This window comes from Bacillus rossius, chromosome 13 (genome assembly GCF_032445375.1).
Source record: "Bacillus rossius redtenbacheri isolate Brsri chromosome 13, Brsri_v3, whole genome shotgun sequence".
Classification (NCBI taxonomy): Eukaryota; Metazoa; Arthropoda; class Insecta; order Phasmatodea; family Bacillidae; genus Bacillus; species Bacillus rossius.
Window position 1 is genome coordinate 23,808,245 of NC_086340.1, and position 28,000 is coordinate 23,836,244.

Here is a 28,000-nt window from a genome sequence, read left to right on the forward strand (position 1 = left end):
CACAAAAGGGTACGAACCATGTATGAATCTGTCTAGTCGAAAAGGCCATATCTCCTTCAAGTGAAATTTGTCAGATGTGGTCGTTTCAAAGGAACTGTGATGTGCCTTCTGCATATTGGATCTCTACAGAAGCGATTTAGAAATGGCATTTTCACAAGAAACATGATTCGGCGTCACTAGAGTGCTTTCATACTATTTATTTATTTACTTATTTATTTATACACAAATAAAATTCAGCACTAGGCCGGTTTATAATTTTCTCGTGTTACTACACAGTACAAAAATTAAAATGAATTTTAATACTGTTCGTCAAACTATGCCTTAGAAATTTAATAAATAAACATCTATTTATAAATATATATATAAATCGATGTGTGTATAGTATTCTCTAGGGACTCCAAAACAGCTGGACCGATTTTTATGAAATTTTCAGGCAAACTTCAGATTAGCCCAGCGGGTGATCCTGTGAAGTTTGGTAACGATCGGATCAACATAAAGTTTTTTTTTTTAGATTTTTGAATAATCACAATTAAAAGCGATATCAGGGTCGCTAGTAATATATATAAAATACGCAAAACAAATAGTTCCATTTAAGTAAGTTCGATTTTTTTTAAAAAAACCTAAGAATTTATGCGTATACATTATACCGCATCTTCAATTTTTTTTTCGATAATATTATATGGGGGGTTCACCCTTACAGTGTGTTGCGTATGTTGACGTGACTGTTTTCTGTGAGGCAGTGCGCGATAAAGAGTTCTGCAAACAACGTTGGACGTGCTCTGCCGGAGAGTATGGTATGTCATCCCAGAGATGGCTTGCCAGGTATCTTGAAGATTTTTTGAAGAAAGTACTTCGGTGGTTCGGTATCTTCAGTATTTTTTCTTATGTCTGGTTGTTGTAGCCATGTTTTACCAACAGCTCAAGAGAGTTTAGAATACAAGAAACTTGGTGATGCTTTGAAATGTATTTAATTTTTTATTTGGATTTTAAATTAAACTGCTGTCTGTGATCCATGTTGAGCCACTTTGTTGAAGTGTTGTTGATGTTTTCCGACTTATAAAGAGAGTTTGTGAAAAAGTAGAGCTGTGGCCTTTTAAAACAAACCGATTCAGTTATAATGGAAGTAGGCATTCCATCAAAGACAACCGTGAAAACTATTAAAAATTTTTCGAAAAAGTAAATAAACCAAATTATTTTATATGTATTAATCTTACCATGTAATATTTTTATTACTTAAAATAACTATTAAATTCACATAATTACATCACTTTATCTGTGCCATAGAAATAATTAAAAACAATATCTTAAGAACGCGATCTCGACTAATTTTTGTTTTGTTTTTTGTTTTTCGTTCGCTACAATTTGATTAATGCGTTCAGTCTATGTGTCTAGTGAATAGATACTTTGGCTTAAATTATTCATGAAAAGTTGTGACAATATTTTTTTCCTTCAACGATACCGACTTTTAAACTAAATCACTCCTTTATTAACGCAGTGCTGTGTTGATACTTATGGGGAAAAAAAATCATTAAAATACTTGCAAGTTAATGGACGATTGTGTCTCATTCATTCGATAAACATAACGTGTTTTTTTTGCAGGCAATTTAACACGACGTGGAATGCTTTAAACATGATTTAAAAAAAAAACAGTGGTAATTATGATTGCTTGGTTGGTTGTTTTGAAACTTGTGTTGGCGGATGGTGTAAATCGTGCATTCTCCCCCGGTATTTTTTTATATTATTATTTTCTTCTCCCCGCCCCATCCAGACTGTCGTATTGATTGTCCGTCGCCGTGGACATAGACGGTTTGTGCTCGGCTGGTGACGTCACGCCGGCATCACCTTGCGGAGAAGGTCACGGCACGGAGCAGGAGGAGGGGGAGAAGGGGAGGGGGTGTGTGGGGGGTGGGGAGGGAACGGCGCGCGCATGCGCAACTCGACTCAAGTCCGGCAGTCGGCACGGCCCGGCACGTCTGGGCTCTGGGAAAGTAGTCTAGCGAGATGGCGGAGGCAGGCGCTGGCCGCCGCGGCGAAACGAACGCGAGGTTTTCAACTCTCCGTGTGTCGAGATCAGCGCGCCCGGATCACTGGAGCTGCCAGGCAGGACCGCGCGGAAGTGTTACGTGTTTCCGTCTCCCGGCCGTGCGATTTATGTAGACGAACAAAGAACAGGTGTGCGAAAGTGTTTTTTTTTCCTATCCTTTTACGTACACGTGACTTTTTTGTTCCCTTTAACAGAGCTGTACATGCCGAATAACAGTTTTTCTTTCTTTCCCCACGTATAAGCTCGTCCCTTTTAAATAACAAACAGTTCACAGTTATCTGTTACGGTTCGTTGAACCGAGGTGTAAGGTTATCGATACGCCCCTCTGCCACAGCGATAGTTTAACTTTACCTGTCGACCTGCTTTCGCTGACGACGTTCGGGGTATCGAGTAGCGGTTTGAAAGGAAGTTTTTTCAGCGATATCCGCGTGGCAAGACTGCAAGTGTGAAGTGTTTGGCAGGCGTGTGAACTGACTTGATGTCTGAGCAGCGTCCGTAGAGGGCGAGACAAAGCTTTATTGCCAGGTAAGAGAGATAAATGATGTGTTACGTAATCATATTTATCACGCACTGTTTATTGTGTGACGTGTTTTAAGACCGTATGTCTGTTGCTACAAAATGTACTTAAAAAACAATGCTTTATTTATTTTTTCAACTTCGTTACGTTTGCTAATTGATAAAGTAATATTTTATAATTTCCTACAGGATAAATTGTCCTTGCAGTTAAGCTCTCGACGTCTCAAATCTAGTGGTGATCCAGCTCAGTGAATTTAATTGTGCTGTCAAGAAAGGTAGATAAGGATATTTTATTTTATCGTGTTGCATTCCTGTGCTTGGTGGTACCAACAGCTATTCCTGTAGCAAGGCCGCGCATGCATTTTGGCATCAGTAAAGGCCTGGACACAATCAACATAATCTTTTCACAAGCACAACACAGCACTATCATATTCATACACAACCGTTAAACTAACCGTTGATAGTTCAGTCTAAATAGCTACAATCGTACATCGCTTTAAGCATTTACACAATTTTGGTATTACTAACAAGCATAGTTCGTTATAGGTGTAACTCTTGCTTGATACTGTGTTATTACTAAATCCGTGATACGTTTTCAGCCATTCGGAAGCTGTGGACGTTGTACTGCAACGCAATTTAAGAACGTTGTCTAATAAATAGTAAAAAGCCAGTGTTGAAAAGTGTGTGCCGAGTATTATTTTTATTCACTATGTTCGTACCATGAAATCGCCACAAAAATTGTGGCGAAATTTTCGAAAAGGGCGAATTGTTTTGGTTATAGTATGGATTTTTTCTGTAACTACTAAGATAACACTATCACGTACATCAGCATTAATTTCTAGCAAAGCAAAGAAAAAAACTAATTAAATTTGTTATCGCGCATAGCCAGACCGTTGTGCTTGTTTTGCACTAAGTGCTTATCGCTGTATCACCAATGTGTAAAGGCTTGTGTTGATTGATGATGTCTATGTCTTATGTTTCACTACACCACACTCGCTAATGGGAAGGACCGAAAGTGAATAAAGTAGTTATGGTTAGTCCCCGGCCGTCATCTAGGTTCATCGTTGTTAATACTTCTTCCGTGTAGCGTTCCCAGTTTTGTTTCGTGACGTTGCGAGCGGCGCCGCAACTGTGTCAGTATGTTGCAAGAGCTTTGCCAAGCCGGCCTGCAGGGAGTTTTGAATTCCTACGTCATACGTCAATACGGGCGAGGAGCCAGCGCCCACGAAACGTGCCGTGCGTACCGCCGCAAGACTTAACCGGCACGTATTATTGCAATGTTTGCATGTGCGTATCCCTCCCCTCCCCTTTTCACCCTTCCGAAGTGGAAGAACAAAATATAAGAGAAAAAAATTATATAAAAAAAACATTTCTGAAAAAATTAACATGTTCGTTGTTTGTATTCGAAAACTTGAAAAAGAAACTAATTACGAATTAAACACTGCGTCATTTGTGAGAAGTTAAGACCCTTCTCCTCCCTGAAAGAGGTTGAATACAGAAAAAAAAAATCTCACCGCCACTCCCTTCTGAGTTGAATATGCCATTGAATGTTTAGTTTGGCTGATCATGCATATGTGGGCGTGAAGATATGTTGGCATCAGGTTTCCTTTATAGTGTCATGTAGCGATATTTATAGGTAGATGTGTCTTACATGTTTGTAAAAATACAAATATAACCGAGAAAAAAATTTACTAAACAAATTGCGACGTGGTCAGTATCCAAATCAAAATTTCCTGCTTTTCCACAGCTGGGCAATGCATGCAGTAACTTTTGTAGTCAAATTTTTAAAAACATTTCTTCGTAAAAATCTGAAATTGAAAAATAAAATCAACATGGCAGGTGAAGACGAGCCTTAAGGCCCCCACACCATCAGTTTGGACTTGCCAGTCTTAACTGCCGTGTGTGAGCAAGGACGGTGGACTGATCAGTCGGAACTGATGGACTGGCGAACTGATGGCTTCCCATCAGATCGTATTGTGGACTCGAGAGCACTCAGTCCGAACTGCCGTGTGTGGGAACAGCGTCTCGCCAGTCCAAACTGTCAGTCCATCAGCCGAGTGCCATGGCAGACATCTTTGTTTGTACTCAATGGTTGCTTTGCCATTTTGTTTTCCTTCCCCCCCCCCCCCCCCCCCCCCCCGACTGAAAGTGCATCTGCAACAGAATCATGTAGAGTTTCTCCCATATTCGACGATGAAACTATACTAATACATCCAACAGCAACCACAAGCCTGATCGTGTGTGGGGAAGGCTTCAGTTCAGTCCAAATGGACTGTCAGTTTGGGCAGAGCAAGGAGTCTGAACTGGAAGCTGTGTGTGTGGGTTTCGCCCTGGGGGGGGGGGGGGGGAGGCTTGGGTTGGGAAGCCTACGATTCATTCGTCCTTCTGGACATAACCGAATACTCATGTTGGCAAGCATTCTTTTCACAGACGAGAGAGCCAAACCCGAAGTTCCCCGAAGTTCATGCTAGCTTTTTTTTCCCGTACCACAACAGGTGTATTTATTTGGGGGAAACAGTTTACATGATTTCACAGTATCTTTAATGTTGCTATCCTAACCAAATCAACTGTCCACAATGTTTTAAAGTATTTATAATGTAGCTAACCTAACATATTTGACCATTAGTTATCATGAGTTGTATATTTATTTACAATGAACAAAAAAAAAAAAACCGAAGATGCACGATCGGGAGTTTGGCTCTCTCGTCTGTTGAAAGAAGGCTCGCCAACGTGAGTATTCGGGTATGTCCAGAAGGACGAGTGAATCGTAGGCTTCCCGCTCGGGTTTCAACTCGCCGGGCACTGCAGTCTGTGCGACTCGGCAAACAAAAGGTCCCGTGGCTGAGGGCGTGCGTGAGCCCTGACGTTGAACGAGAAACATCTGAGCTCTCGGTACACAGCGGTTTGGCGGGAGTCGTCTCGTGAACGTAAATGAAGTGGCATGGAACGGACGTGTGCTGCCATCTGTGGCGGATGACTCCTACCAGAGTTCACAAAGCCAAAGGAAAACATAGTACTAACTATTTATTGATTTTTTAAAACAAAATGGGCTGCTGTATTCAATAAAATTCTCTGTCGAAAATGAGATCCAAAACAGGGGTTTAGTATTTTTTCAAGTCTTTTTTCGTTTTATCGGAGACGTTTCATACGGTTGTAACATTTCGGTCTAAAATGGTTCAATAGTCTGCGTAGCTGCTTCGGCAGCTAATTCTAGCGGTGGGTGCGGAAACTACGTGTGATTCCCGTCAATAAATGTACTCAGTTGAAAACGAAGTTTGCGTATGTTTATCACGCTAGGCATTATTTGAAAGAATTCTACGTTCAATGTAATGTCCCGAGTATCTTATAAGTGCATTTGCAACGTGAGAACACATGCATTTGCTCGTTACCCAGATTACATTTTACACATCTCTTGCGACTACTGAGACCCAACTCAAAACTTATATTTCACAAAGGGCACAGTGTCACCGTTACCATGAATGATGGAACGATTGAAACGCAGCGCTGTTTATATTGGTCACAATGCACGCTTTGCCGCTTTTCTTGTCCTTTGCTAGTTCGTTGGTTTACACGCGACAACTCGAGAAATAGCGCTGTAACGCCATGTTAGTGCACCTGGACTATAAACTGGTCAACATGACTGCCCGGCGGGGCCCCAATATTCCAGATGTCGAGGGATGTGGAATCTCTTCCAGTGAAAAATATATTTTAAAACAAATTAACATTTTCAGACAACCTAGAACTTAATTTCGAAGATTGTTTTGTTAGTTTGTTTTAATAAGTGTCTATAAATTTAAAAAAAATATCAAAATTCGAAAGAATTACGTTCCCGTTTATAGTGAACTGACGCAACCTTGTTTCGCTACATGAAGTCTACACTCGCACTGGCAATTATACTGACGGCCACATATCCACAGGGACAAACCGGTTTTTTTTTGTTACGTTAGATTAACTCGTAATAGCAGAGATGAAGTATTAAAATGCAAAATAATTTTAATCTAAACTGAAAAGTTAACCGTCTCACACGATTTCAATTAAGAAGGGGAAAAAAAAGTTTAACGAGCTTCAAATAGATTTGCCACAATTTTAACAAACACGTCGACAAATATCTGCCAAGAATTTTTGCAGTTGTCCGATTCTCTACATGAGTATACACGTTATTCGCACGGAATAGTGAGGATTTGTAGAGGTGAAGGGCGACCAAAATAGGCGATCTTTCCCAGCCCTGGAGTCTCCACTGGTTCAGGGTATCCGACACATATTAAGGGTCCCGCCTCGTCAGGGGTGTATGATTATTAGTGAGGCGGGATGATAAGCTCAATGCTCGCTGGTGCTTCTAGCACGGTGTCGCCTCTAAGCGCAAGGCTCTGGCGCGCAGTCTTCTCGTCGTCACAGGATAACTGTGAAATTTGAGCGGTGACCGTAACATTATATGGCCGAGAAATGAAGATAAAGGTGTAATGCAAGTCCCTTAAGTGCTTTCAATGATCTGTACTGGTTGTTTTACGCCTAAAAATTACTCTGAAAACATGCGTCTTAGCCATTTTAACTCTTCTAGAAATACGGTTTAAAAACTTAATCCGATATCAAAAGACCCCACTCGGGTATCTTGAGTAGTTTTGAAATCGCGTTGTTTTTCCTGAAGCTCTGCGCACCGTATGTGTGTCCGGGTATCCGACACACATATTAAGGGGACCAGACCTGATGAGCTGCAAGCAGCGTCTATCGACAGCGCCACTGCGACGTGTCTCGCAAGCAGCAGCAAGGTTCGCTGTGTGTCATCTCGAACTGTCGGTAGTCTTCTTCATGGGGGTGGTGGCCCCCATGCAGATACCCACATGGCGCGTGCGTCGTTACCAATAGAGCACCTTATAGCCCGTGGGAATTGGGCGGAGGAACATCGTTCCGTTCTCCGATTCATGCGCGGAACCTGATGATACACGTCTTCTCGCCTGGAGGGTACGCGAAACACGAGACAACCCAGCGAAAAGTCTTCCGAAAAGTAAACAAAGCTAGACATTTTTCGCCTGTTGAGCCATAACTTGGCGGTACTGTAAGTTACGACTGAAAACTGAAAAAATAACGTAAACGTGTCTATCAATAACCATTAAAGCCTTTACTTTGATGGCCTTCAAACGTAAATAAAACTTAATTTTTTTTAAACGGATATTCTGATTTAAAGAAAGAAATCGACCAGTTATTTAAGTTAAATATATATATTTGTAATTTTTACTGTCCAGTCCCTTAATTATTGTGACTAGTATAGTTACTTGCCTTAAGACATTACTACTAGGAACTTTGTCCTCTTTATAGGATGTCTTGTAAGTACTATCTGAAGAAGTTAAAAAAAATTGGCAGCTTTGTTTGCTCGGAGATTAGATTAAATGTTTTTTGTTTCTGATTGGATGGATTATAATTAAGTCACAATATTTAAAGGCCACAATATTTCGTAACGAGACACACTCTACTACGTAGGATTATAACAAGGTGAAACTTAACTTCCTTTATCAGAATACCTAGCAGGAAAAATAAAGTAGCGGGTGTTTTATTTGTATTAATTGAACAGGTTATAATAGAGAAAAGTTAGTACGCGCATGTTATTCTAATACAATTTTCATTTTAGTTATGACATATTAAATTTTAAATCTTGATTTTGAATGTAACATTTTACCACGCAAATCACCAAATAAACTCATAAAAAAATACATTTTAAAATTAGTGTGCAAATTAAAATAAAACATATATTTAATGTGTATGTGCAATGAATAGTACGCCACCAAGAAATATATTGTAAGTTTCTCGAATGCGTAAAAAACAGTAATATAGTTTTGTCATTAAGTTTAGTATTAATACATACATTTACGTATTTCTCTTACAATTTTAAAGTGTGTATCCTGCAATAAAAAACAAATCCCTCACTACCCTCTTACACTTTTACTAAAAATAGCTAATTTTTCAGCTGTGATGATACTATTCGCTTCCCAGAACCTGTTTAGGGGAACAACATATGTTAAAGTGCTAAGCAATTATGATTTATTTACCTTTTTTATGTTCACTAAGTTTTCAGAAAATCTATCTCTCCCAAAGCACATGACAGCAGTCTCTTCATACTACGTGGGGTATTTTAACTATATAATCCATTTTATTCAAATAATAGTTACAAAGTAAAAAAAAAACTTAAAAAAATAAAATTAACAAAATAAAATACCTTTAACTATTTGAATTGCTAAAATGTTAAAATCGCAAATAATTTTTAGCTTTGATAAAGTTTTTCATTTATTAAATAAAATATAAAATCACGATTAAAATAAAAGCACGTGTACATAAGCTACTTTAGAAAAGAAAACCGTACTTAAATGTTAGTGATTTCATCAAGAAGGTACTCATGAACACATTCCGAGTGTTTTCGTTCAGTCTGAAAGGTGTTAAAATGTGATAACAGGCTGTTAAAGTTTTCTGTTTTTCATGGCTTTCCGAAATTACTGCAGGAAATTCTTGAGTGGTTTCTTCTACACGCCATCGCCATAGCCAATGCTTTTTACAATACCCGTGGTATTTACCGTCTATAATGACCTCTTTACCGTCCATAATGACCTCGTTGTCGACACGAGGGAAAAAAATATATATTTTTTAATTTTCTTTTAGTATGCCACGTTTTTTTTTAAACTGACTAAAAAGTATAAAATTTATCCTAGCCCCATACAGATTTATAACCCCATACAGATTTATAAACCCATACAGATTTATAACACCATATAGATTCCTAACCCCATGCAGATTGTCCTGAAAATTGTGATTGTTAATTTTTAATACCCATTAAAATAGTTAAGATTTAAAACGAAATACGTGGGGCGCATGCAAGATAGTTGATGCATTTGTAGTTCACCTAAGTCACTAACAATTTTATTGCACGCACCCCAAGTTTTTTGTTTCAAATTTTAACCAAGTATTTTCAAAGGTATTAAAAATTCACAATCACAAATGTTCAGGACAATCAGGTTAGGAATCTGTTTGGGGTTATAAATCGTTATGGGGTAGGAGAAATTATCTTATATATTTTAGTAAGTTTTAAAAATTTCATGTATTAATTTTTTTATTTAAATAATTATTTTCTGTGTTTTAGTCTTGCGCGTGGATTGTCATCCAATCTAAGCTATGTTAAACTTTAAAGTCTCTAGTTCATCGGGAAATTAGATAAGAATCGTTTAAAAAATTTGTAACAAACAAACGGACAGACAAGAAAACGAGTTAATAAAAACGTGTTAAAATATAAAATATAAAAAAAAAAATTCTTATTTCTACGAAGTTGTTGATTGAACGTGCGCAGTCCAATTCTGTACTCTCCTCCCTGTTCCATTATCAGTGTCTGGACTCTGAGAAAATATTTGCAAATATGATAATTACCTCCAGGAACGACCTATGTAAATATTTTTTTTATTTATTTGATTTCACTGTTTGATCACGACGATTAGTAACTTTTTCCCCCTATTCCCAGACCATTATAAATAACTTTACGCCACACTCGTTTGGTAGTTTTTATTTGGTTTCCATTGACGGTAACTAATCGTAATTCTGTGTAGTATATAAGCCTATTGCTATTCACGCGTTTTAATCACTATATATACGGTCTCAGTATGAAAAAAAAGTTTTAATAGCCTGGAATCCTTTTCTTTGGTAACCATTTAAAAACAAGCGGGTTATTTGCTTGCTGTAGTAAACGATAATATGACAGCAAGTACAAAATTCAAGCCACATCGTTCCTCCTTTTTTTTTAATTTGTGTATAATTTCGTTCCATCCTTAAAAAAAATGTGAGTCTTTCAGTACTCGCCAGAGATGTGTAACATCTAACCTCGGTAACAATCAAATTCATGTGTTTTCAGTTGCAAATACACTTATATGAAATCCCGACATCAAATTTTACGTAGTTTTCTTGATAAATATACTCAAATTGTTTCTTTCAACTACAGTTCTTGACGAAATCACACATTGTTTCCGCACCCGCCGCTAGAATTCGCTGCTAGAACAGAAGCTACTTCGACTATTGAATTATTTGATAAACAAGACGAAAAGTTAAAACGATATAGTGAAACGCTTCGGCTAAAAGCGAAAAAGACTTGAAAAAAAAAATACCAAACCCCGACTTTGGACCTAATTTTCGACAGGAAATTTTATTAAAATACTGCCCATCTTTTTAAAATACACTAAACAATAAATACTATAAAGTTTCCCTTTGTATTTGTGATCTTTGGTTGGCACCATCCTCCCCACTAATGGCAGCACCGTGGTTACACATTTCCGTTCCATTCACAAAATTACTCTTACCAAATGCCGTGTACCGAGAATTGAGATGTTACAAATAAATAGTATCACTATTATTTACAGCAAAAGAATTGTTCAGCTTCATGAGCTTTTTTCCATCCTTATGCAGCAATTTAAATCGTAAGTCGTGTATATCAGTAATGTTTTTAGTAATGATCCTGCAGCCAAAGTTATTCGGTCGAATTCTGACTTATTATGTGTGTGTTGTGTATATATATATATATATATATATATATATATATATAAATAAAAAAGAATATTCAACTGTATAATATCTGAAGCTGGCTGACACTACCTGCCAAGAATTTCGAATTTTTTTTATCTAATTGTTTATTCTTCTGCCTCTCTAAACATTTCATTTTTTACGTTAAATTATGGCTCAAGTTTTCAGCGTAAAGCTAGCTGTTGGACTCCCTTTGTCTATATACAGACAGCTATGGACAGACAGCTCATCAGTTTTCTTGCCTCATATTTCACGTTTGATGTTTGTGGTCTGTTGGCCTATTCGCTCGGAAGCATTCTTTGCTTGGAATGGGATTGAAGATGTACTGCTGTTATTTTTGTTTTGTTTTACTGCTTCCCATATATTGAGTAAGAATTTTGAATATATTCGTTTTCAATGCATTGCGCCAGATGTATTATAGTCCCTGCCATAAACCTGCACCTTTAAATATGTCAGGGTATACTGCGAGATGTTTACAACCTTGCACATACGATAAATTCTTCTTGGGCAGTGGATATTTTTCTTTTCAAAGGTTTTACGAGTTATGTTCCTCAAGGCCGTGAAATACGCATTCACCCCCGTCGAAATACGTGCCGAAAAGTTTCACTCACTGTCCTCCAGGCCGGTCTCTGTTGTGAGCTAATTCTGAAACACGTTCTCCACACTTCATGTTGTTCGTGATAACACAGAGTTGAGAGATAGTCTGGCTTTCTGTGCGTGTATTTCGACTTTTTGCAACTACAAAGGAACATTAAATTTTTTGCATTTCCCAAATAACATCGGGCAGCTAAAAGACTTATGCGAAATCTTAGGGCGTTTGTCTCACTAAATTGATAAGATAACAGTTCTGCACGAGCATTCTATATTTGCTTAAAATTTACGATACCACGAAAAGTTACGAAAATAACTTTTTTTCTTTCTAGCAAAAAATATTTTTTTAATGGTTATACAAATGTATGTGGGTGAAAATAAAACCACCGTTGCTTGGTATTTCATTTAGAAATGTTTTTAATCGTGTAGTAAAATCAAACTATACCTGTATTTATAAATTAATATTGTCGTGACACCTTTTGCCGATAGGTTATTTGTTGCGCACTCGCCTGTGTTTTCACATTGTTGTCTTCCGGTGTTGATTTCTAGCGTGGTGAATACATTACTTAGAATTTGTATTGCATAAGCAAGTTTTCATGAAATAAACTATAGCCTTCAGCATAAAAAAATAGAATTAAAATTTTAAATTTAATATTGGTTCCTTTTTGTATTGGAATTGTGCCATTGACTTATCAAAACGCACATACAGATAATAATATTTTTTTTTAAAGCAAACTACGTAAATATTGTATGCTAGGTGGTATGGTGAAAAATAAAATGGACGCGTGTACTTAACTTACGCGAGTTATAAGTTACACTTTCTTGGCGTATTAAAAAACCAACTTTAATTTTGCATGCAAATAATTGGTAGGAATAAAATAATAAAGGACTGAAGTGATGATGTTATAAATATGGTTGGTAGATTATATATTCAATCAAAATTAAAAAAAATATTAAGTATTCAGTATTGATATAAACACCTGTAAAAGTTATTTAACGTAGCAAAATAAAGTGTTTTAATTATAAATAAAAACAATAAACATGCTGAATGTATATTATAATTCATTAATTAAATCATTTATTAAAAAATACTTTAATTATTTAAAATTCAAATAAATTATACATACGGTAACATAACCTCACTTAGTATAAAACTACACTTGAAAAAGGTTATAAACAAATTATATCACTAACATTCACAATAAATAAATGTTTTGTAATGATATAACAAGTTTCAATATCAAACACTAAAGAGATTTAAAACAAAACATGATTTTTATTTGTATGTAGCCTTTTTTTATCCTGCAAGTGCTCTATTCTCGTCGAATGATCTCCCATTGTCTCGATGTAATCCGATGTTATAGCTCAGAGTTCGTAAGCCTCCTTAATATACTTAAAAAAGTCCTTAATTTTTCTTTAATTGAATAAGAACCCTTAAAAGTATTTTTGTTTAAATGAATAATGGTCCTTAAAAGTCCTTAATTTTTCTTTAATGGAATAAGGGCCCTTAAGTCCTCAAATTTCATCAAGAATCCTTAAGAGCTCCTTAATAAAGACTGACAGCATCCATACAATGGATAAAAGCGTGAACTTCAATTTTTTTTCTGATTTGGCAGAAAACCGCTTTGCGCATGCAGAATACAAATGGCGAATTTGGGGCCACGTGATTAGATTTTATAAATTAAAAAAAACATTTTAAATACATTTTTTTTATTGTATTTTGTATCCCACCTTTAAACTGAGAACGTGTACTTTACTGTCTTTCTTTAAACTTATAAAGTAAATGATTACCTACTAATTGAATGTTAAGGCTTCAAATTTCGGTTAGATACTGTGTGTGGGTTAGATATCATGGATAATAGGAACGAGCGTATCTGTAAGAAATGAAATAGCCAAATAAATTATTTTTTGTGCATTAACTATTTAGCATTGTTATTTTCTTGAAATGTTTTGTTACATTGCGAATAGTTCTATAGTATTGATAGTGGTGAAGGTGATGAAGTAAAGGAGTCCTTAAAAAGTCCTTAATTTTCACTAATCGTGGTGTATTGTGCGTTTACGTGTTTTGGTATTTATTGAGGGTGGTCTCTCTCTCTGTGTGTTGGGTAATGGGGATGAAAAAAAAAGGGGGTGGGTGCGGGGTGGTCAATTATCGACAAGTCGATACTTCATTCCAATACGGGTTCATTATAATCTGTGGCGTTCGTCTATGGAGTGGGTGTCTTGTTCTGAAGGTCACTCTGGTTAGCAATAGTTTTTTTTAAAAAGAAACAGGAACTTTATAATCGTGAATATTTGAAGTTGATTCAATAGAATGAAATGAATTACCTAGGAATAATCGTAAAAAGAAAGAAGGAAAAGAAAAGGATACGTATTGGTAAACAAAGATGTTAACAGCACATCAGCAAGGAAGTACCATTGAACGCATTTACCTATATTAAAAAAAAATCCTATTCGTATAGGCAAGGTGGCTGGGTGAGATCGTTCTAATATTTCCCTCAACAACTCTCCTAACTCCGTGGCGCGCACGACGAGGCAGCCTTCTTTTCACAGACAGAGAGCCAAAAACCCGAAGTTCCCCGAAGTTCAAGGTTTTTTCCCCCGTATCTTTAATGTAGCTATCCTAACCAAATCAACCGTATTTTAAAGTATTTATAATGTAGCTAACCTAACCTAATTGACCATTAGTAGACACCTGTAAAAGTCGCGATTTCAAATCTCTAAAGGATAGACTCCATTATCCTCTATGCACTCGTGCAAATAACATCTGCTGATTGGTTACCGACTCGTAACACCTGTTGACTGGAATGATCGTGATTCGCTAATTTGTCTGTTAAAAGATTTTTCATAGGCCCAGAGTTCTTCAGATAAACTGTGGCCCAATCACTGAAGCAAAATAATGTCAAAAGTATTTGGACTCTATCCTATCGCGAAATGAATCCGCGAATTTTACAGGTCTCTAACCATTAGTATCCTTTTATCAACACCGCCATTTTTATTTACAATGAACAAAAAAAAACCGAAGATGCACGATCGGGCGTTTGGCTCTCTCGTCTGTGTGAAAAGAAGGCTGCCGGACTCTGGTGGCGATAGTGTGTTTTTTTCTTCTGAGAGTTGGTTTTGGTTTGTGGAGGAAGGCAAGGGGAAGGGGGGATGGTTGACCTTGGAGGAGTCGCTGTCGCAAACACGGCGGGCTCGGCCGCCCCGGGGCTGATAACAAGCTGGGATGTCGCCCGCGGCGCGATGCTGGTCGGTCTCCGACGCGAGAATAGGAGATGCGGTGTTGCCCTCGGTGTCAGATACAGTCACAACCACAGTCGCAGTCGCAGGTTCCTAACTGGACTAGTTCCTACCCGGGGCAAGAACTCATCTTGGTGCGTCCCCCTTCCCTTTACCTTTTTCAAACCAAAACCTTTCCCTACAACACCTCATACCGCCACCACGTACTAATTACACAATTACAAATATTTCTTTACTCAACTTAGATTGTAAATAAATATATTTATTTGCAGTCCTCTATTTTTTTTTTAAATACATCGCAAGTTGGATGGTACGCGAAAAAAAAAACGGTTTTTAAATACTTATCGATATACATTTATGTATCTTTCAATACAAATAATTCAATTCATCTGCCTTCCCCAACAAAATTTTTTTTTGTGTTCTTTGCATAAATTAATTTTCATAAAAACAAGATCGCAATTCGCAGATTTAAAACATTTAATCCTACTGAAGCTAGTCGCTGACTGGTGAAAACGTTTTGAAACATTCGCAGAGTTCACAACGTGCCAAATTTATGATGACATCAGTGCACGGTCTTTCAGAAAATCTGCCCTCTCGGCATCGAAGGCAGAACGTCTCTGAGAAATCTGCCATTGGTCGTCCTAAGTGAAGCTCTTGAGTTATTGAATGGTTACTGTTTGTGTGTGAGAGAGGACGGTTGTATTTTTCCAAGTTCTCGGAGTACCATTCCTTTACGTTGAGTCGCAAATCCTGTGCGCGGTAAATATTTAGACGCACGGACGTGTGCTTTACGCTGCCGTAACTTCCCGGGCCGCAGGAATGCGGCTTGGCAACGCCGCCTGACAGCTTTCTCTCACGGGAGTCGTGAATGTGTAGACCGACAGCACACACCGACCACTCCCATGGGCATAGCTTGTGCGAATGAGTCGATCACATGCTATTCAAGACAGCGTGAATAGTTGTTGCGTGATTGGGAAAAAATTTTAAACGTACGTATTTCTCGAAACAAGGTAAAACTCAGGTTTATGTGGTTTTGGGAAACCTTATGTTTATTGATTTAGTGAATGATATACTTAAAAATAATTATATTTTAAGACGAAGGTTACGTACAAACGGTTTGCCCCAAAACTGTATGCATGTTTTAATGCTTCCAGTACCTGCTAGGACTGACATAAAAATTTTCCTATAAGTATAAAAAGTATTTTATAAACAACTAGCTGAATTACCTGGCGTTTCCCGACCTAAGTCACCCTTAGAAACAGAATTTCGGAAAACCACGCTCTCAGTTGATGGCTATGTAATGTAAGGAACGTCACTGCTGAATTTCAAGTCTTTAGGACTTTTACTTTAAAAATAGGAATTCTTGATCTTTAACGCTCCCAAATCCTGTCTTGGAGGCTAGTTTTAGGAAAACCCCGAGCTCAGTTAATATGTATGTAAAATAGAGAACATATCTGCCGAGTTTAAAGTATGTTGGACAAATGCTTGAAAGACGGGAAATTTTTAATCTTTAACGTCCCCGCAACCAGCCTTGGAAGCTGATTAAGACTTGAAAGTGAGTAAAGAATTGTAAAAGACATCGTCAGGAGACGTAGAAGGCATCAGCATTGCAATAGCCGTTGTCATGGGGACTAAGAAAGCGCCATCAATGCAACAGCCCCTAATTGGGGGCAGATTTTCGTAAAATCCTTTCGTAGCGGATGTCCACGTAGCAAAAGTAACACACTTGCCAAATGACAAGTTTGTAGGTCTTATAGTTCCTGATGGTTCGTGATGTTTGAGTCACATGGTATTTAGCATTTTCGCCTAGTGCTCACATACGTTTCATAAGAAACTCCTATGAAAAATTTAATGCTTCTAGACCCAACAGTTTAAGCTGTGAGTTGTCAAGTCAGTGTTAGAGTTTCATTAGGTAGATGAAATATAATTGCATTGTTATTTTTTTTCATAACACGCGGGAAAAAAAAAATTAGAAGCAAAATATTTTAAGATACTACCCCCTTAAGCCTAAGTGCATAACCTTGCTACTTGGACCCTGAAAAAGAAAACAATCTGATGTTGGAATCCGGGCGTAGTTCCTACGAAGATCCAGTTATCTTGAGCTACGAACACCTCTTAGTGATGCATTCTTCGTTGACAACAGCGCTGTATACTGGATGGAGAAGAGATTGAAAAAGGAGGGGAAGGGTCTAAATTTCCCTGAGCCCATTTATTTGGGGATGACTTTCGAGATTTTTTTTAATGTGTGATTTTTACCCTGATTGTAGGACGAAAATTGTTAAGTCTGTTGCAAACGGAACTAATTGAAAACCTCAAAAGTTCTACGATACTCACAGATCACGTTTACAGTCAAGTAAAGCAATGGTTAAACGTTTTCTATCTTTAAGATGTATATTTTTTAATCATCGGGTTTGAAAAGTTGTGCATTAGGTAATGAGGGGAGGGAGGACAAAATTATTTGCGCCCCAGGGCCTTTTGTTTCTTTCGAGGACCCCGGTTATGAACACAAATTTTACGTATTTGCTGTAATTTGTAACCACGCGTCCTTACGGCGTCTTGCTGTGGCTCCTAAGCAGCTCTTTACACGCAGAAGCCCTGACGTGCGTCCGTTTCCGTGCGCTGCTTTCGATATCTCGTCGTGGACTACGAAACACTTCCTGTTTCTAATCTTGGCGTGGCGTTGACTCGTGGCTTAACTGCCGGCTAGGGTCGCGCCGGCGCGATAAGCTTCCCAGTAAAGCCCTTTTGTCGAGGAGCTTTCCTTTAAACCTACATTACAACATGAAGGCGCAGCGTCGTGTTAATAATTTAGATCTGGCATTAACTTTTTTTATAGCCTGAATGTCAACCAGTCCTGCAGTTTCGTGTTAAAAAAATTCGATGTTGTCAATACAGCTTAAGTGTGATACTTGAAAAAAAAAATCGGGATTAAGGGAAAAATGCTTGATATATTAAATCGAAAATTTGATGAAACTTTTAAATTTCATCCTAAGCATACAGTTTAGTCGTTCACCTGTCCTTACAAAATAACATTTCTCGTATTTAATGTAAACATTTCAACAGACTAACTAATCTGTGTAGGTTCGACCATACATATTCGAAATAGTACGCTTAAAAACCTCGCCTCTAATACGTGTCTCATCTATTTTGACATTTTTGTCACTATATATTTATTTATTTATTTATAAATCAGTGAAATGACGAGATATAATGCTGGCAAATTTTTCGGAAAACATTTCTCAAATTACAATAATAAATTACTGAGAAAAGTTGCAATTTTTTGTGATTTTGTGGTACTGCCGTTTAGTTCCATCCTTTTTGGTTTATGTATATATTTTTTGCTTTCCTGATGAGGTTAATCTAAATACGAACAGACAGATGAAATAAAAATAAAATTGGTTCCGCAGGTAGGGCGAGATCTGGTGAATAAGTGGTGGGGTAAATCGGAGGTAAAATTTCAAATTAAATATCACTCTTTTATTTTATTGCCAAAATGCATTTAGAGAAATGAGTTTCAGATAAATATTTATGGTGGCTATTTGAGCACCAATTTACTCCAGCTTAACAATATGAATCAAAATAGGGTTTGAAGCCATATATTCATTGTGTCCATGTATAATCTACTCAAATGGGATTAGATTATAGTTTTATATTTGCCTTTTTTTTTAAAAAATAAAACAGGTTTAGGGTGATACATTAGTAGACTCTCCCTGTGCAAAAATGTTTATAATATGAATAATTTCAACAGTATGGGCATTATTATGAAACAAATTAAACAGTCAATTTATTTACGATATCTTAACCTGTATGAATTGATAGAGCCTAAAATTACCTTAGGGGTGCAGTAATTACTGCGCAATGTGCACGTGCAGAGATTTTCAGCACGGCGAATGTGCGATTCCTAGAGACGTTCCAAAATTCGCGTGTTTTTTCCCCCGTATGCAAGTGTTCTTATCTGCACAGTTTACATTCCGCCCGCATCGCATGCAGTTGGGTCATTAGAATTTCGTGATGTTGGTACACGTTCCTTGTACAGAGGGGCTTGTCAGAACTAGACCCCGCGGACGAATGAGAAAGCAGCTCAATTTGACAAAGGTTATATTTATTCCAGTCAGTCTTCTCATAATAATAACAACGAGAATTTTGCAAGTCTGTAGACAGAAGAAAAACTACAATGGTACAATAAAATGTAGGAGAGTCTTTTGAGTACCTACTCTCCGGAGATGAGTAACATCTAACCTCGATAACGAGCTAATCCAAGTGTTTTCATGTTGCAAATACACCTAATAATACGAAACTCGGGCACGAAATTTAACGTAGAATCTTTTAAAATAATTCTTGACGTGAATCACACGTAGTTTCCGCTTGCGCCGCTGGAATTCCCTGCCCGAGCAGCTATGTCGACTATCGAATCATTCGATTTGTAGAGCGAAAATTTAAACTATCTAATGAAATCGCTTCGATAAAAGAAAGAAAGAAAAAAAACCTTCATTAAAGTACTTAACACCAGCTTTGGACCTGATTTTCTACAAGGAATTTTATTATAATAGTGCCCGTCTTGTTAAAATTCATGAAACAAAGTTACCCTTTGGTTGGTGAACTTTGGTTCGTGCCATCCGCCACAGTTTTTCAGCACTATGGTTACACATTTCCGTTTCATGCGACTTTAGTTTCATTCACGAAATTACTTCTACCAAATGCCGTATACCGAGAGCTAAGATGTTACACATTGAAAATATTCTTGCAAACCAGTTGCCAAGAATTTTAAAGATGTAAATTCAATAATATATTAATGGGGGAAATACAAAGAAAACGCTGCATTTCTACAATGGTTTCAATAACTCATCACTTAAGAATTCGAACAGTGGAACGGTGTTCAAAATAACTTAACCCATCACTAGTTTGTAATGATGCACAAGAATCAGCTTGCAACAGGATCACTCTTGCGAGCGAACTTTACGCCACTTTTATATATTTATTTCCTCACTATTCTATCATTAAAGTAATTGTTAATTCGATGATCAGGAAAGTATTAATTACATCACTTGGTAATTACTCAGAGCGTCTGTAGTCTAACATATAGCTACACGCTGGGTTTGGCTGACAATTTTCAATTCAGGAGATTTATTTACACATTAAAGATAAAACAGTAACAATGTTTAGTTAATAAAAGGAAAATTAAAAAAAAACTTTTTGTTTTGTGGTTTGGCTGACACGAACAGCAATTTACAATTTCCTGGACCATATTTAACATTAAGTGCCACCTATTGGCAGTGAGCGCAACGTCCCGATGCCATTTATCATGGGATTTGTGTTACTTAATTGCTGTATTAATACAAAAAAAATATTTTTGGGATAGTACTATTGTTTATTTTCGTGTAATAATACTTGTAACTTAACAAACATATGTATATTTTGCAGTGATTGTCATCCGCACATATTTAGCAACGTGATGGATCGCTTAGGACGATTGTAGACGGTCATGCGCCAGTTGACGCATTGCTTCGATTCCCCACTGTTCACGTGACCTACGCTATTCCGAGCTAGTTAATAGAAGCAGATTGGTGTAATTATGATTGTGCATCGGCGGGAGGGTGGTCAATCGACTACTTCCGAGTGTAGACTGATTGTGTACACTTGCGGAGACATGCGTTGTTATTATCCACGCACTACCGAATCACGTGAAAAAAAACATTTGATGAATACATGCGGCGTGTGTTTCATAATATTCCGCGAGATTTGTGAGCCCCCGATGTAAGTCATGTCAAAGGGCGAGCAATCACTGCGTACTTAATGTGGTCGTTCAGTAAACTTTTTTTTCTCACTAAAACATGAACATTTTGGTTCACTGATAGATTGGTGTTATAGTTTTCTTGTTTCGGGGAAGTTCTCGCTGAATTATTATATTGATGCAAATTAGACGCGGTACAACATTTTTTGGCGTAAATGTTTCCAAACGTGTGCATAGCTAACACGAAACTGCTTATAGATTGACAAAACAAAAACTTCTTTAGCAGCATCTCCAAACCTAAAATGAGTTATAAACCTCTGGGTCTGGGCCTCCAATGCTCCACGGTGTCGCAGTAGCTTGGAGTTATACTAACGGGTGCAGGGTTGAGAAGGGCGCGCGGTAGATAGGATCTGACCTTTCCCTCATGAATAAAGCAGGGGGGGGGGGGGGGGGGGGGGGAATCTCACGACACCTGCTCTCGCATGCGTAAATACTCGGTAGAAACCAGCGACGACCTCTAGCCACACCAGTGATATTTTTTATTTTTATTTTTTAAATTCAGGTGCAACTAGTAGACACGGCCTTTTTGTTGTTGTGGGGAAGAGGACATTAAAAAAATAGATTTTGTGTATTTAAAAAAAGTACTTCATGAACAAGTGGCCAGGTCTTGTAGCAGCTCACCTTTATCGTCCAAAATAGCATAACCGCCTTCACAGAATCTAGCAATTTTTTTTATTTAGAGGGGATTTTGACGTGACAACGTCTAATAAATCGATTAACGCCGGCTGCACGCACGAAAAACTGTCCCGTTACGCACATTGTCCCGTTACGCTCATTGTACGCTTGCGCCGCATCTATCTCTCTTCCACTCGATTGGAACAACCATCGATTTTCGAGGCACATTAAACTTGAAACACTACCATTAGTTTCCTACTTTTCCTATCATCGTCCTATCCTTAACAGAATAACACAGATTGGAATAAGTTAAATAGCAAACATGTATAAAAGTTATAGTTAAATTAATCTCTTCGTTAAAGTAATAAACATATATGAATTAACGAGTGCAAATAAAAGTAAATATATCAATTAAATTGTAGATTTCATTTCACTCCTTTGTATCCATACAAAACAGTGATAATTAAAAAAATTATTAAATTTTATTCATAAAAGTATGAAATCATTTCATCAATGTTTTGTTATGACGTCACGTTAAACTATCGTCCGTAAACCGACTTTACAGACAACCAATTTTTTTTTAAATGGAGATCCCCCCACTCCCCGCTTCTGTGCGCACGCCACTGTGTAGAACGAATCAACACAAGCGTGTCGTAATCTTCTTTGCGTGAACAGTTGGAGGACAGCTCAAGATTGGTTGCTCAGTATGCTGCAAAACCACGTGGTCTTTAGAGGGGTAGTGGTTAAGTGTCAAACTTTAGTAGTTTTATCTTTAGCTCATTTTCGTTTTTAAAGTGCAAAGTTTCTATGTAGTTGATTAATTTTTATAAGCGCTGGTTTCCGTTTACCATGTGCAGCGTTCAACACCAAAACATGAATAATATTTTTTATAATAAAAAATAACTATTGTTTTATGTCAACAGAAGTGTATGCAACATTATTTTTGAATTTGCTTGGGAAAATAAATAAATCGGAAAACGTTTTGTGTTTCAAGTACATGTGAGGAACTGAGGTAAAAAAGGCGAGCGTAGTGGTATCTGTTAATTTAAATGAATTAATTTTTACAGTCTATTTGGTCTGAATATTTTGTTACGAAATGCTTATTAAAATAACAAATTAATTAATTTAGAGTTGTTAAATAATACAATTTGAGTGATATGAGTTAACTTTTAGTTTACATTAATGAACTTGTGGCCCCATTTCGATATGTTGTGTTTTTTTTTAGGTAGCAGTTCGTTGGTTTATTGTGTATCGAACATTTATGTGTTATTACAATTCACTAGCTCATGTGGGCGAGGGCCGTGGTTTTTTTTTTCCCCATCACCAGGCTGACTTAAATTTATGAGCACCTAGTTGATAACCCGAGTGGTTCCTGAACTCATTATTCATTTGGAGGTTCCGTCGCCTTAGGCTGCCGTGCGTAACCTTGAGACGTAACATACTATGCAATCAATAATTACAAATTTTAATCAAATTTTTAGTTTTTCTAAAGTATTTTCTCAGTGAAAATTATTTTTGTGAATGTAGGGGAGATGAGACTTATTCGTGTGGGTTGCGTCTTCAAATCCTACCAAGCATTTTACATAATTATTACTGATTTAGACGTCGTGTTACGGAATATTGGAGTGTTATTTATTTATTGCTGAAGTAGAGAAACTTAACTGCAAGTTAAAAATATTGTGTTTTATCAGAATTTCATAACGATAAATCTCACTCAAACTAATATTTATGTTGGATGCTAACGTAATGAGAAGGTAAGACGTTTCGTCGATTTCTCAAATTCCTGTAGATTTTTAAAACCTACGTATTTTTTTTTAACTAGTTTAGTATGTGGCGTAAACTTAATAACGCCTGTGTTTTACGCGTGTTTTATTGCGCGCATAAAATGTTATTACTGATGGATGTTCCTGGTCCTTGGCAGCAATGTTCTTCAGCCTCCGTGGTAGTCTGCCAGGGAGGCCGCCCCCTTCCGCCCTTTTCACAATTCCACTCCCCCCCCCCCCCCCCCCCCCCCTTTCTCAACCGTGAAACTAACTTCTCAGACAGTCTGTAAACTGTCGGGCGTGAACGCAAACAAGTGCCAGCTTGTTTCTCACGCAGAGGCGGCAGCAGAAATGTTTGGGGTGGGGTGACTTTGAGAAAGGGGGGGGGGGGGGTGGTTGTGCTCCTGGTCCTGACATTCCGTAATCGACACGTTCGGCGTACCAAACACGAAACGTTTCAGCAAAGTGGCTACTTGCTCTCTAAAGTTGACACTTAAGTATGGAACCTCCCCCTCCCCTCCAAAAATTCCCCTCACAACTCACACACATACACACACATCCACGACAAAATTAATGATACATTTTAGGTTTTAAAAAAATCTAACTTCTAATTCTCGCCATTAATCTTGTTGTTGGATATATGCTTATGTTTTGAGACAAACAACTCTGTCTTACTTTTGGAGTCCCTAAAGTATTTAGCGCAAACGAATGTATTTTTCCAGCTTTTAAGTGAACTTGACTAATAAAGCACCGTCCACCCAAGGTTGAGAACACTGCGTGCCGCAAACGAGGAAGCGCCTAAGGGCGAAAGCGGCACGCCACCCAAGCGCCTTGCCGCCTCTAGGCGTGCCGATGTGTTGACGCCGAATTCCCCCGCGGTTTCGCATTGCGGCCGGCGAGACCTACCGTGCTGCCATCTGTTCTCTCGCGGGAACTTCAAGTGGGATTAGGCCCCGCCATCCTGGATTTTTCCATATTTTTTTGTACGATTCTATTTTTGAACTATTTATCCCAAGTTTTGGAATGTCAAGACATAAATCACATCTCCCAAACCTTCTATTATACTTTGTTGCAATTACATAATTCACTAACAGGTTCTAGTCTGTAAGCGCCCGAGAGTTTTTGCTCGTTGTGATTTTAATCGACACAAGTCATCTCTGGATGCGGTGCTTGCATGTTGCACACTGCCCATATTTTGGCCTAATTTGATGCAATCAGCAGAAAACCCTTTTAAAAAATATACAGTTTTCCATAAGACAATAGTTTTGACATCAAACACGTTTCACAGTCACGCTTTTACAATTGCAGGTGCCCCCCCCCCCCCCCCCTAACTCCCCCCTTGATCTATGTCCATGGTCAATAGTAGGGTCATTTACTATTACGCAGCAAAAAGAAAAAGTTGCAGGTTTTTAATAGTTTGGAGCAGGGTGTCGATAATAAATTTTAAAAAAAGGCCAATAACTGTGAAAGTAGTAACGTTTTTTTTAATGTTGTGTTTTTGATTGAGAACCGTGATTTAGTTGGCCTGTCAGCTGTGTGGTTGCTCGGGACATCTGCACAGCGAGCAATAGCGGCGAAGTGCTGGCTGAGGGGGCGGCCAGTTGGCCCGCCTCCAGACCGCCCGACCGCAGGGAGGAGTGCTGTGACTTTCCTCCGCTCCGATCGCTTGGAGCCTCCCACCCATTTGCTTGGTAGTCTTTCTACTCTGCCCACTTCTTCTGTTTCCTGTAACCAACCTGCTTGTCATTAATGCATGCAATTTTTGCATCCCGCATGTCAGTGCCCAGGGTTTTCCGTGTGTCTATGCAGGTTTTACCTGGGCCCAACTCATCTAGTTTTAGTGTAGAATAGTCAGTGAGGGGAGTTAAGTCATGGCTAAAACGTTGCCATGGCAGCCAATCCCCTCCTAGCACATGATGCACACTACCTCTCCTGCATGGTTCATAACCTGCATGATTAGAGAGTATAGGCTTCGACCTGAGACGCACTTAGTCTTCCCTACCCAGACGTCTCCCGCACACTCACAGCTTTAAGGCTAAGATCCTGAGTTTCTCGCGAGCTGGCAAAGACACGCGTAGTTATCTTTGTCCTCAACAGAGCGCACTAGTAGTACGGCTGAACGATGTAGCGACGCGCTGAAAAAGGATGGGGGGGGGGGGGGGGGGTGGAAAGAGGACGCTGTTCTCAGAATTCTTATCTCCCAGCGGGGTGTCATGTTTACGACAGGTCTGGAAGAGGGGGGTGGGGGAAGAGTGTACTCTGCCTCGGCGAGCATTTAGATTTCCAATCCCTTTGCCATTATGTCCCTTTCCACCACACCCACTCAAGACTACTCGATCCTCAACAAAGCGCAAGGGAATAAATATTACTATTTTTGGTACATTTCAGTTAGAAACCTGTACGTAACCGAGTGCAACCCAAGGTAATTATAATAAATATTAATTTGGTGCACTACACATATACGATATACAAATTGTATGTTTTACTGCGGTGATTATGTGGCCAAAACTGTCAGATTTGGTCTCTTTTGCAAGAACGCTCGTTCACAGCTAACCACTACATTCAAATAAACTGGCCAGTAATGTAGTTTTCCTGCCCCTGTAAAAAAAATAATAATTTTTAACTGAGTACTACAAAGGTTTTGCGCTTCTACAAAATTATTTTTTTTTTCCACATTTTGTCACAGGTGTGTGCGTATGTGTATTATACAAACAGTTGAACGTTGACCATCTAATAGCATGACTTTATGTTGCAAAACGGTATTATTTGCTATATTGATATCTGATTAGAACTGTATTTTTCTGTGCAACTATATATATATATATATATATATATATATATATATATATATATATATATACAGGCGAACTTTTTATACTATCGGATAATTTTTTGTAGCTGAATATCTGTCTTCAAAATATTGCAGGTTATTGCATTAATTTTAGTGTTTTAAATGTATTATGTTTTTATGTATGTATACATGAGGCTAGAGCTAGAAAAAAGTTTTTGTTTGCTTTTTTAGCTGACCTGTGGCTTTTGATTACACTTTTTTTTTTATATGTGATGTTTAAAAACGTTATTAGTAAATGTCCTGGCATTCGTACTTCTTGTAAAAAATATAATCATATTTTCGAAAATTAAACTATCATTTAGTAATTTATTATTGCAATATAAATACTTGTGTATGCCAGTCGCGTCTGGCGAAATGAGGAGCTCCTTCACGCTATTCCTACTGGTGACGTCAAGCATCACTGGTAGTTCGTTTTTTATGTATGAACTGGATGTCAAAGAGGCTCGAAATAAACATCAGTTGTAACTAATAATAATAATAATAATTTAATTATGAAAGGGCCACATACTCGAAGAATCGCCTTCTCTACGCAATCAAACGTGTTTTAAAATATCTAAGGAGTAGGCTACACGTCATAGGTTGTATAAGAATATTTCGGAGGGAGCTAACCAAGGATATTTTATCGTGCATACAGATAAAGTGATATTTTAAGAGTAGTATTATCCCCCCCCCCCCCAACACCACCACCAAACTGATGGATTTATTGGCACATCCGTACATAAAAAAAAAAAAAACACTGCTCCAGAATCTGCACCTGAATCGTCTTAGTGGGAAAAAGGTGTACATAAATTACGAGATCACTGAGGTTATAAGGAAGGTAATCAACCAGAGTAAGTGATTAGGAGCAAGGAATACTAATGCAATAAATATTCCATTGATATAATTTAATGATAATTTTTACTCACGTTTTAGAAGTTGATATTGCTGAATAGCAAATTTTTCATTTTAAAATATTGTAACAATGAAAAATTGCGAACCAATAAACATTTTTTGCTTAGTATATCATTTTATTATGTCTTAAGACAAATGGAAACTAGATATTATGAGTACGAAATATTTGTAAGTAATAAAAATTTACATAATAAAATACTTACATTCATACAAAATACAAATATTTTTCTTAGATATACAAGTATAACTACATTTCATTTCCGGCCAAAGAACAAATAGTTTTGCTTTGGGCCCTGATAATAATACATAATTACATTTTCATTTTTCACCAAAAGTACATGAGGCACAAAAGTCAATAAATCTTAAACACACAATAAAAATATACCCAGATACAAACACCAATACAATAAAATAAAATACAATACAATACAATACTAATTTTAACTGAACATTTTTTGGATATATGCATAATTTTATTAAAATTAATCAGAAAGTAATGCAGTTACATGTTTGCAACCTTACGTACTTCACTTGCCTTTAACGAATCCGGATAAGTTCAATGTTTAGCCAGCCGAAAAGGATGTTTAGATTTTATTTTTAAACGCATGTGAAATTAGTCCTTTTTTTTTTAACACTTCATCGCTGTCACGTGAATTTACGGCAACATACATTATTATTGTACTTTTGTTTTGTAGTAACGATCTGTAGGCTAAATATGTACATGTGTTTGTTGAAACTTCGTTTTAAACATCCATATACATAAATTAATTTTGTCAATTTATTTATAGATACCAGTAAAATACAAAATAAATTATATTTATTTTACGTCCTCTTAAATTATTTAAATGATATATAAAATATGACCAAAAATATTTCAAATGAAGAAGTATTTTCAACTTCAAGTACGCGAGAATTACATAGACTCATTTACTTGCGTATTGCATAGCATACATACTTCACGTCAATTTCTGACAGTCTTGCAAAGTCACTTCCAAAGTATCTACAAGTATATTCTTCAGGCGAATTCGGACACGGCATTATAATCTTACATTATATCTAGAAGACGTGTTCTTACATTTGCTTGGAGTTTTAAATTATTTTTTTGAAATAATAAAGTCAATTTTAAAGTTTAACTCATTGCAGAAACACTTACG

The 28,000-nt window shown here is 37.4% G+C and overlaps 1 protein-coding gene across 3 annotated transcripts in view; it reads left to right on the plus strand.

The window, feature by feature from the left end:
- The window catches only part of LOC134538379 (protein numb), a 225,866-nt gene that overhangs the window by 97,958 nt on the left and 99,908 nt on the right, over nucleotides 1-28,000 (plus strand). The window contains exon 1 of one of the 3 annotated variants that reach the window (XM_063379655.1): nucleotides 1,960-2,569. The exons of the other annotated variants lie outside the window; for them this stretch is intronic. The gene's annotated coding sequence lies outside the window, so the exon portion shown is untranslated. Of the gene's footprint in view, nucleotides 1-1,959; nucleotides 2,570-28,000 lie in introns of those variants that run through there. 3 annotated transcript variants of the gene reach the window in all.